At 40.2% G+C, this 12,302-nt stretch overlaps 1 pseudogene; it reads right to left on the minus strand.

Annotated features, from left to right (window-relative positions):
- Window positions 1–767: 767 nt before the first annotated feature.
- On the minus strand, window positions 768–3,125 carry LOC134368391 (transcriptional repressor p66-alpha-like; annotated as a pseudogene).
- Between the last annotated feature and the right edge of the window lie 9,177 nt (window positions 3,126–12,302).

Consider the following 12,302-nt stretch of genomic DNA (forward strand, 5'->3'; position numbering starts at 1 on the left):
GACCCAAACAGAAATCCTCAGTCTGGGGGAGCAGCTCACCGCACACCTGGACGGCGCCTCCCAGCCCAGACGCAACTGTGCGAGGTCACCAGAGAGCAACGCAGGCCAGGGTGGCCTAAGACTGTGTCCATCAAAATGAATAGGAACAGAAAAGGAAAAAAAATACAGTAAACCACCACCAGTAGCCACACAAGAAAAAACCACACAGCAACCCTCCCCTCCGACTTCCTGGCCAGGCTTCAGGGTGTCGCTGCGGATTCTCTCCTCCCTCTGATGTGGGCAGTGCGCAGCTTCTGGGATCCCTACTCTCTGGCCGGGTCTGGATTTCAGTTTGTTCTTCAGTTGAGCCTGGGGGGTTGGGGGGTCTCAGGAAGGCTCAGCAAGGGAGGCTTTCTGGCAGGAGCGAGGCTGCGCTGGCGCTTCCTGCCTCTGCCACTCGTAAAGTTCATGTAGCCGCGGCCGCCCACCCTCCAGCGCACGGGGGCGGCCGGGACTACGTGTGCACAACAGAGACCCCGGGTCTGCTCGGTTTACTTTTAACTCCATCATCATGAGGTGCTTAAAGAAACCAAAAATCTTTCAACCTACAGTTTGCCATGAAGAGACGCAGCCACAGATTGGGGGCCGAAGACAGGGAAAAACAAAAACAAAAGGAAACGCCCTGCTGGAGTCAGGAGCCCCGAGGAACCAGCCTTGCTCAGACCTGTCACAGTGTCCACGGTGAGCCTCCCTTGCGTCCTGCTGGGGGCAAAAGAAGGCGGCCTGGGTCAGAACCAGCCCCGGAGGTCCACTTGACTGCTGGTGTTAGGCAAAGTAACGGGAAAGAGATCGAGGAAGAAAGCCCCGTGGAAAGGTCCCCCAGTTGTAATCCTCGTCCGCCTGTGAAGCAGCATCTCCCAGCCGCGAAGAGACTTTGCAGCCAAGAATCGAGGTGTCGCTTGTGCAGAACGGCCGTCACTCACTCTGTAGGGTGAGCACAGTGGAGGGCGGCACAGTGTGTCCTTCTAGACCGGGGCCAGGTAACAGTGAGGAGGGAGCCTGTCCTCCACCGGTCCTGGCTGGCACTATCCCACGTGGCTGACTGGAGGGTGGAGCGTGGCGGGATCACGTCAAGGACGTACTATCGCTGGCGGTCCACGGCCGAGGACGTCTTGGGTACTGCCAAACTCTGAGGACAAACGCAAGGGTACTGGGTGTTCAGGGACGTCTTCTTCCAGGTGGAAGCGGTGCTGCCCCTTCCGGTGCTCAAGGCTCTCTTGGAATGTCTGCCAGTCCTCCTGACCAGGGCCGTGCCCGAGGCCGTGTTTTGCAGTTTGGGGGCTGGCTAAACCTGTACAGGACACCATGGGTCATCGTGCCTGAGCCCCAGGACAGCTGGCTGGAGGCCAGTAGCACAGCTCTGTTACTCCAGTCGCGAGCCTCTCCTGAGCCGAGCACCAACTTACAGTGGGGTTTTATGAGCTGCTTCAGTGTGGGTGCAGCGCGGTGGCAGGCGCGGCGTCCTGCTGCAGGAGGCGCTGCTTGATCGCACACTCCCGCTGTAGTGCCTTCACAAAGGTGGCCTTGAGCCAGCTAGTGCCCTCCACCTTGAGCGCCTGTTCTCGCCCATGATGGCCCCGCCATTGCGGCTTGCGAAGGCCATCTTGCAGTGCACGCACATGGAAGGTTCCTGGGACAGCACAAGGGCGGCCAACATCCGGCTTGCTTGCGTCTCCAGTAGGTTCTGCACCACTTCCTCCAGGCCAACTAGGTAGACGAACTTCTTGGCAGCACTGGGCAGGAAATTTATCTCTGGGGTGAGGGGCTTGGGAGGGGGAATCTCAAGCAGCATCTTCTCTAGCTGTTTGCACAGTCCGAGCTCGGCGGCCACCTCTTGGCTGCCTGGAGACTCAGTGGAGGTGAGCATGGAGGCCACGCTGGTGGAGGTGGAGTTGGTCTGAGCGGAGTTGGTCGTGAACCCTTTAATGATGCTTAGGAGGGCTGCAGGATGTTGATGAGCAGAATGGTGTTGGGGACGTTGGTGACACGGATAAGTCCTTGCTGGATGACTCTCTATTCCTGAATTGGCACTCTGGGCATGGACACCCTGGGGTCCAGGAGGAGGGGCAGTGCCCCATGCTAGAATGTTGTCTGATGTTGTGGATTTGCTGGGATCCACTGACGAGTGGGGCCATGACCACCTGTGAGGTCACCTGCAGCACCAGCACTGAGGGTGCCTGCTGCCCTTCCCGGACCAGCAGAAGCGGGATCATGCTGCCCGGCATTCAAGTTGAAGAGGTCAGAAGTGACGGCTTGCTAGCAGGAATGTTTTGGGTGCCCTGCACAAGGAGAGGACGGGTGGTCACTGTGCTCCCAGCGGAGCATATGGGCTTCTGGGCAGTGGCTTCCTTCTGCATTTGACTCTGTGGCAAGTTTTTCAACAAGATGAGTTTTGCTTCCTCTGATCTTAATTGTTCTATCAGTTGCTTGATCATCCTTTCTCATCCTTCAGGACTACTTTTGATGAGGGCCTCATTGCTTGTTTTCATCAAGGCCACCTTGGTCAGCCCATTCACTCTCAGGTTCGAAGGCTTCTTATGGTTGGAGAGCACAATCACGTCCTCTCGGACTTTATGTCACTGTGTGAGGTGTGCATATCCGTGTGCTGTTGCCAGTCTGCCCTTCACCTCTGCCCATGCCAACTGCCTGTGCTGTCCTTAGCAATACTTGGGCCAGGCTTGCTACCGGCTCAGGCATCACCCTCATATATCTGTCAGCATGTAAATTTGAAGCCAGAAATCCTCTCTTCATTTTATTTTCTTGCCGTTAACATCGTCCTCCGGGTCTGCGCAAGCACTAGTGTTTAGAGCGCTTCTGTGGCCATTCTGAACTGGCTTCAGGGATCAGGATGCTGGTCCTACCTGTAGGCCATGGCTGCAGCTGTGGCAAAAGGCAGTTTGCATCAACATGCTAACCAACCAGGCCACAGGTAGGAAGGCCTTATGGCAGCATGAGTTTGCGGGGCTACAGTCTCCCACAGGCTGGGCAGCAAGATGCAGGCGATGCGAGGCTGGGGTGCTCTGGCTCTGCCTGCGGGACTGCCGTTGCTTGTCCAGCAGCCTGCTGGCCAGTGCCACTAGCCACATAATGCAACCCTCGGCCGCACAACTGGAAACCAGCATTGGTGTTACAACCTGGGACATGCACAGCAGGTTGATGTGCCTGGCCTGGGGCCCCAAAAACTCTAGAGGGCTCTGAAAGGCAAGGTTGCCTGTCCACACTAGCTCATCAGGGCCCCTGCTGTAAGACTTAAATATAACTTATTATATATATTTAAGGTCTACAACATGATGCTTTGATATACATAGAAATAGTGTAAAGATTACTATAGTAAAGCAAATGAACATATCTCACACCCCATTGTGTGTGTGTGTGTGTGTGTGTGTGTGTGCGTGTGTGGCAAGAGCACCTAAAAATCTACTCTTTTAGCAAAATTTCCAAGTACAGTACAATATTAAGTATAGCTCTCATGTTGTACATTAGATCTCTAGACGTTCTCATCCTACATATCTGCTATTTTGTATCAGCTTTGTTATCAGGTTAAAATAGACTGTTATTACTATAATATATTTCACACAAGCCCTTTGGTAATCACAAATAAAATGTTTATAGAAGTTACATAAAAGAAAAAAAATACAAATCCCCCCCCCACACACACACGCTAAGGAAGACAGGAAGAGAGAAACAGAGGAGCAAAAGAACTGTAAGAAAAACAGAAAACAGATAACAAATTGGCAATAGTAAATCCTAGCCTATCAGTAATTACTTTAAATGTAAATGGACTAACGTTCCCAGTAAAAAGATTACAGAGTGGCTGAACGAATAGAAAACAAAAGCCAAGATTCATCTGTATGTTGTTCTCAAGAACTCACTTTAGATTCACATACATACAAAGGGTGAAAGTGAAGTGAAGGCAAAAAATATTTCATGCAAATAGCAATCAGAAGAAAGCAGGAGTGGCTATACTAGTATTAGACAGAGTAGACTTTAAGTCAAACACTTCCTCTAGATACAAAGAAGATTATTATATAATGATAGAAAAGGTCAATTCAACAGGAATACATAAACATTGTAAATACATAGGCACCAAACATCAGAGAACCTAAATATATAAAAAAATTGACAAATCGGAATGGACAAATTAAACAATACAATAATAGCACGACTCTTCAATACCACGTTTACAATCATGGATAAAATGCCCAGTCAGAAAAATTAGTAAAGAAACAGCAAACTTGAACAACACTATAGAACAAATGTACCTAACAGACATATACAGATCTTTTCACCCAAGAGCAGCATGGTTACTTAATTCTTCTTAAGCACACATGGAACATTCCCTAGGATACATCACATTTAAGACAAAAAACAAGTCTTAATGAACTTTAGAAGTCAAATCATGCCACATATCTTTTATGACTATAATGGAATACAACTACAAGTCAATAATAGCAAGAAAATGGAAAAATTCATAAATATGTAGAAAATAAAAAACACACTCTTGAACAACAACTGGGTCAAACATAAAATCAGAGGAAGTTTGAAAAATATCTTGAGACATAAGTAAATGAATGCAGAACTTATTAAAACTTATAGGATGGAGAAAAAATAGTCCTAAGAGGAAAGCTTTTAGCACTAAAAGCCTACATTAAAAGAGAAGAAAAATCTCACGTAATCTAACTTTATGTCTCAAAGAACTAGAAAAAGAACAAATTAAACACAAAATTAGCAGAAGGAAGAAAGTCATAAAGATCAGAGTAGAAATAAATCAAGTAGAAGACAGGAAAACTATATATAAATAAAAATATCACCTGATTTTAGTTTTATTTTTAATACACGAAATCAACAAAAGCTTAGCTAGAGCCACCAAGAAAAAATGTCCCCTCAAAATCAGAGATGAAAGGAGATACTTTACAATAGATACGTCAGAAATCAAAAGGTTCACAAGGGACTATTGTTAACAATTTTGCAACAAGAAATTGGATAACTTAGAAGAAATGACCAAATTCCCAGGAACATAAAACTTACCAAGATTGAGTCAAGAAGAAATAGAAAGCCTGAACAAACCAATGACAAATAAAAAGACTGAAACAGTACCCAAAACCTTTCCAGCAAAGAAAAGGCCAGGACCAGATGGATTTATGGCTGAATTCTACCACACATTTAAAGAAAAATTAATACTAATCCTTCTTAAACTATTAAAAACAATAGAAGTAGAAGGAATATTTGCAGAAGGCCGGTATTACCCTGTTACCAAAGCCAGAGAAAGACGCCACAGGCAAAGAAAACTACAGGTTACAATCTCTCATGAACATAGATGCAAAAATTCTCAATGAAATACTAGAAAACCTAATTCAACAACACATCAAAAAGATTATAGAACATGACCAAATGGGATTTATCCCTGGGATGCAATGCTGTTTTAACATATGGAAATCTATCAATGTCATACACCACATTAACAGAATGAAAGATAAAAACCACTTGATTATCTCAATGAACGCAGAAAATATATTTGAAAAAGTTCAACTTCCATTCATGATAACAACGCTCAACAAAATAGCTATAGAAGGAAATTTCCTCCACATTTAGTCCATTTATGAAAAGCCCACAGCTAATACCATAATCAATGGGGAATAACTGTAAGCTTTTCCTCTAAGACTTGGTACAAGGCAAGGATGCTCAGTCTCACCACTACTAGTCAACATAGTACCGGAAGTACTTGCCAGAGCACACAACAACGACAACAGCAGCAACAAAAAGGCATCCAAATTGGACAAGAAAAAGTTAAATGGTCTCTTTCCAGATGACATGATTTCACATGTACAAAACCCCAAATAGTCCATGAAAAAAATGTTAGAACTGACAAATTCAGTAATGTTGCAGGATACAAAATCAACATCCAACCTTTAAGTCCCTGCTGATATTGACAATAAATTTCCACTGACTATATTTACAATATTCAGATTTCCATATTAGTAAAATGGTTGGCTGTTTGCTTAAGGTTTATTATTTCTATTACCTACCTGAGCTTGCTCCAAAGGGGATCGGAACACACTACACCTAAATAAGCCATAAGGATTAATTTGAACTAAAGGCAATTGAGACTCAACAGATGCCGGAAGAGTTCTATCCTCTTTTAGGCTTGATCTGCCTAAAAGGCAAGACATGGATTGCCCTTTGAGGAAGGTGGCCCCTTTATACCAGGGAGAGAAGAGCTACCATTCTCACTGAAGGCCGAGAGCCAACACCAAGGTGAGTAAGCATAAACAGATGTCAATAAAGTAACTCATATCTTTCATTACTTCACCCATGTATTTCCATACATCCTAGTCACTTGAAGCCTGTTAGAAAACAACTTGACAAAAACTTTAGAGATTTAATTGGCATTCTAGAATCATTTTAAAGTTAAATTCCTTACAGGGGTAACATACACGGAACTTCCTTATGATGGCTCATGTGTTGTTGCTGTGAATCTTCTGATTTTTTGGAAACTGCCCCACTGCCAATTTGACTTCATGATATTTAGCTCAAGTAACTCCATTCTTGTTTACTTAGTCTAAATAATGGACTCCCATAAACTCTACTTACTTAAGTCCAAACCCTTTTTCCTTCATTAAAAGGGTAAATAAGCCCCTGTGTCTAAACTTGAATTCTAGCAACCAATTGTTTGTGAACCCCAGTGCAGAAATAATGTTAGATATATGCTCAGAAAAATAAAAAATCACTATGTAAAAATTAGTTGCATTCCTTTATACTAAGAATGACCTATATGAAAAGAAAACAATCCTATTTATGATAGCATCAAAGATGAAAATACTTACAAATAAATTTAACCAAGGAGGTGAAAGATCTCTACACTAAAAACTCTAAAACACTGATGACAAAAATTGGAGAAGACACATGTAAATTTTCATGGATTGGAGAATAAATATTACTAAAATATCCACACTTCATAAAAGTAATCTCAACCCAAATTCCAGTGGCATTTTTCACAGAAATAGAAAAAACTCTCAAGTGTGTAAGAAATCACAAAAGATCTCAAATAGCCTTTGAAATCTTGAGAAGGAACAAAAATGTTAGAGCATCAAACTTCCTGACTTTAAATTATATTACAAAGCTATAGTAATCAAAACAGTATGGTACTGGCATAAAATTAGACACACAGACCAATGGAACAGGATAGAGAACCCAGAAATAAACCCAAGCATAATATGGTCAACTAATTTTTGAGAAGGGTGCCAAGAATACACAATGGGAATGGGTAGTCTCTTCAATAAATAGTTCTGGGAAAATTGGGTATGCACATGCAAGAGAATGAAGTTGAACCATTATCTTACACCATTCACAAAAATTAAGTTAAAATGGATTAAAGACTTAAATGTAACACCAGAAACCATACAAGTTTTTGAAGACAACATAGGGAAAACATCTCCATGACATTCACCTTAGCAATTAATTATTGGATATGACACCATAAGCTCAAGTTACAGAAGCAAAAATAGACAAATGGGATTATATCAAACTAAAAGTCTTCTGTACAGCAGAGGAAACAATCAACAACATGAATAGGCAGTCTACAGATTGGGAGAAATTATTTGCAAATCATATATCTGATTAGGGGTTAATATGGAAAATATATATAGAACACACATAACTTGATAGCAAAAACAAAACAGCCCTGATTTTAAAATGTTCAAAGCATCTGAATAGACAGTTTTCTAAAGAAGGCATACAGATGGCCAGTAGGTATATGATAAAATGCTCAACATCACTAATTATCATGGAAATTGAAATCAAAACCAAAATGAGATTACCTCACACCTGTTGAAATGGCTATTATCCAAATGACAAAAGATAAGCACTAAGGTGTGGAGTAAAGGGAACCCTTGCACGTTGTTGGTAGGAATGTAAATTAGTACAGCCATTGCGGGCAACATTATGAAGGTTCCTCAAAACATTTAAAATAGAACTACCATATGATCCAGAAACTCCTTCCTAGGGCATTTACCCAAAGGAAATGAATTCAGTACCTCAAAGAGATCTCTGTGCTCCTGTGCTCACTGCAGTATTATTCACAGTAGCCAAGGTATGGAAACAACATAAATGTCTATTGACGGATATGTAGGTAAAGAAAATGTGACACACACACAGGGATATTATTTACCTTTTAAAGAGAAAGTAATCTTGCCATTTGCAACAACATGGATGAACCTAGAGGACATTAGGTTAAGTGACATAAGCCATACACAGAAAGACAAATACTGCAAAATCTCACTTATGTGTGGAATCTAAAAAATTCAAATACGTGGGAGCAGAGAATGGAATAGAGGTTACCAGGGGCAGGAATGTGGGACCAATGAGGAGATGTTGGCCAAAGTGCACAATGTTGTAGTTATGTAGGATGAGTAAGTCTAGAGAATTAATGTAGAATAGAATGACTATAGCTAATAATACTGTATTGTGTGTTGGAAATTTACTAGAAGCATAGTTTTCAGGTATTCTCAATACACACATGAACACATATACCCACACGTTCACGCACACACGGTAACTATGCAAGGAGAATGATATGTTAATTTGCTTGACTAGAGTAATCATTTCACTATATATGTATATATCAAAACATCATGTTGTACACCTTACATACATATAATTGATATTATAAAAAGATTAACTCAAAGGAGATTAGAGATCTTAAAGTAAAAGTGAAAATTCTAAAATTCTTAGAAGAAAACATAGTTCTTTGGGCCCCGCCTGAGGGCCCGGGTCATCAAGCCTGGGACCAGACCCCCTGCTCACAACCAGGCACACCGCCAGTGCCAAGGAGCATCACCTCCATGTGGGTGACCCACTATAGCCACCACAGTAACCACGGCTGCCACAAAAGTGTCTAGACGTCACAACCACCATGCAGATGGTCTGCCAGAGACTGGAGTGCATTGACACAAGGAGAGTCACCAGCAGAGTCCACAGAAAAGAATAGGATGTCTTTCTCCAAGAAACCCATTCCCGAGTGACACAAGAAGCATATGCTCTATAGTATTGGGGGGCCTGAACACACCTTTCAGCATTGGACAGATCATCTAGGCAACAAATCAACAGAGTAACCATTACTCTTTCAGAGGGAGAGAAGACATCTAGGGTTATCAGTGGTGGGGGGGGTGGAGAGGGGGATGGGGAGGGATTGGACAGGGGTATAAAGAATAAGTACAATTTGTAACAATATACATACTAGTAATATTGATTTGATCAACATATGTCAACATTGAATCCCCAAAATGCGTATAATCAATGATTCAATAAAAAAGAGAAAGAAAGAAAACAGAGTTCTAAGTCTTCGTGATGATGGAGTAGTCAATGGCTCCTTAGATACAACACAAACAACACAAGCAACAAAATAATAGGGAAATATGACTTCATCAATATTAAATACTTTTGTGCTTCCCAGGTTATAACGTATAAAAGAGGAAGACAAGCCACAAAATGGGAGAAAAATTTTGCTAATCTTGTATCTGATAAGGGAATTGTATGTAGAATATATAAGAACATCTATAAGTCCATAATAATAAGGCCAATAACCCAAATTAAAGTAAAATATTTGAATAGACATTTTTCCAAAAAAGATATGAAAATGGCCAATAGGCATATGAAAAGACACTCAACATCACTAATTATCAGTGAAAAACAAATCCAATCCAAAATCAGATATCACTTCACACTCACCTGTATGACTATAATAATAAAGAAAGACAGGCAATATCAAGCATTGGCAAGGAAGTGGAGAAATTGGAGCCCTCATATGTTGCTGGTAGGAAGGTAAGTAGTGCATGCAGTTTGGAGAAAGAGTTTGGCAGTTCCTCAAATTTAACAGAGGGTTTCCTTACGGCCTACCAACTTGACTCCTCTGTATATTCCCAAGAGATTTGAAAACAAATGTCCACATACAGATTTGTACAAGAATGTTTACAGCAACGTTATTCATAACAGCCAAAAACCAAAAAGTGCAAACAACCCAAATGCCTATCAACTGAATGAATAAATAAGATGTATTGTATCCATTCAATTATGAAGTACGGATAAATGCTACAACATGGGTTAACTTTTAAAACATTATACTAAGTGAAAAAAGCCAGATATAAGAAGCCACATATTGCAAGCTCCCATTTATATGAATGTTCAGAATAAAAAATCCATAGAGAAATAAAGTCAATGGATGGTTGCCAGTGGCTGGGTGTGGAGGGAGAGTGGAATGGGTTCTAATGGGCACTGAGTTTGTTTTTACATTCATAAATCAGTCCTCAAATTACACGGTGATGATTTCACAACTTTGTGCATATACTAAAAACCACTAAATTACATAGTTTTAGATGGTGACATTTATGTTGTTTATCTTCATAAAAACAAGGCATATTCAGTTATAGTTATTACTAAAATATTTTATAAATCATAAAATTTTAGCACAAAATTATAAAGGAGAAATTAATATATTCCCATATAAACAGAAACTGAGAAAAGTTTTTGCTATCAGACCTGTCCTATAAGAAATAGTACAGGAAGCTCTCCAGGCTGAAATGAAAGGACAGTGGGTATTACTCAAATCCACACGAAGAAGTAAAGGTCATCAGTTAAGGTAAGTATATGGATAAACATAAAAATATAAATATATATAAATATATATATATAAATACATTTTTGTTTATGTCTTTTTCTATTTGATTTAAAGGAGAACTTTGTAATGCAATAATTATAAATCGGTGTCGATGGGCATACAATGCATAAAGATGTAATGTTTGTGTTAACAACCACATAAAGGAAGGGGATGTGAAGCAAAGATTTTGTGTCCTGTTGAATAGTTCTGTAACAAGTAAAGGAATTGAATTAGTAATCAAAATCATCCTATAATGCAAAGACCAGAATCAGAGGGCTTTACTTGTGAATTCTTCCAAACATTTAAAAAATTACTAATGCCAATTCTATCCTATTTACTTAAGAAGACAGAAGAGGAGGAAACAGTTCCCAATTCATCTTATAAAGCCGGTATTACACTGATACCAAAAAGAAATAAAGTTACTACAATAAAAGAAAACTCCAGACTGATATCCCTTATGAATTTGGAGGCAAAACTTTTCAAAAAATATCAGCAGACTGCATCCAGCACTATATAGAATGGATTATACACCGTGACCAATAGGAATTTATTCCAGGAACGCAAGATTGGTATAGCATCTGATAATCAATTAATGTGATACGCCATGTGATAATTAATGTGATATACCATATCAATAGAATAAAGAACAAAACCCACATGATCACCTTACTAAATGAAGAAAGAATATTTTACAAATTCAAAATCTCTTCATGATAAACAACACTATGAATAGAAGGCAACTATTTCGATTTGATAACAGACACTACAGTAAACCCACAGTTATCACAGTTATTGGTGAATGCTGAAAGCTATCACCCTAAGATTAAGAGAACACAAAGATGTCCATTCTTGTCTCTTCTATTCAATCTTGTCCTGGATGTTTTCATTAGGACAACCAGGGAAGAATAAGAAATAAAAGACACCCATACTGGAAAGCTAGAAGTAAATCTATCTCTATTTGCAGATGCCATGATTTTTTCATACAGAAAAACTAGGAATCAACCAAAAGACAAGTTCAGCAAGGTTACAGGATAGGTCAATATACAAAAATCAATAGTAATTAAACACCATATCAATAAACAACCCAAAAATGAACTTAAGAAAACAATTAGTAATAGCATCAAGCCACTAATTTTAAAACAGGCTGTCCATTTTCTTTTGGAACTACTTTCTGGGATACTGCTTCAACTTTATTTTCAACTCTTCTATTGACATTTTCATTTCCACTGTTGCGTTTTTTAAAAAAAATTCTGAAATCTCTTTTTTTGTTCTCCATTATGTCCTTGTTTCATGGAAACAAGTACCCTCTCTCATCTCTCTAACAAGATGAATCATAATATCTCTTAGGTTTTCTTCTACCAGAATAGGTCACTATCCCGAAAGTGGGTTTTTTACTGTTTATTTTGGCCTTTGTCATTGATGTTAGAGGCTTTCCTACATATGTGGTGATCCTTGGCTATTTACTTATATTTAAAAGTAAATAAATATGATCTTTGGCTATTTGTTCATATTTAAGCACAAATAAAGTTTCTTTAGTTTAATCCTAGTGACAGTAATCTATTATGTTATTTCTTGTGCTATTGCCATGATAATTTTTCAAATTATTATTTCG

This window comes from Cynocephalus volans, chromosome X (genome assembly GCF_027409185.1).
Source record: "Cynocephalus volans isolate mCynVol1 chromosome X, mCynVol1.pri, whole genome shotgun sequence".
Taxonomy (NCBI): domain Eukaryota; kingdom Metazoa; phylum Chordata; class Mammalia; order Dermoptera; family Cynocephalidae; genus Cynocephalus; species Cynocephalus volans.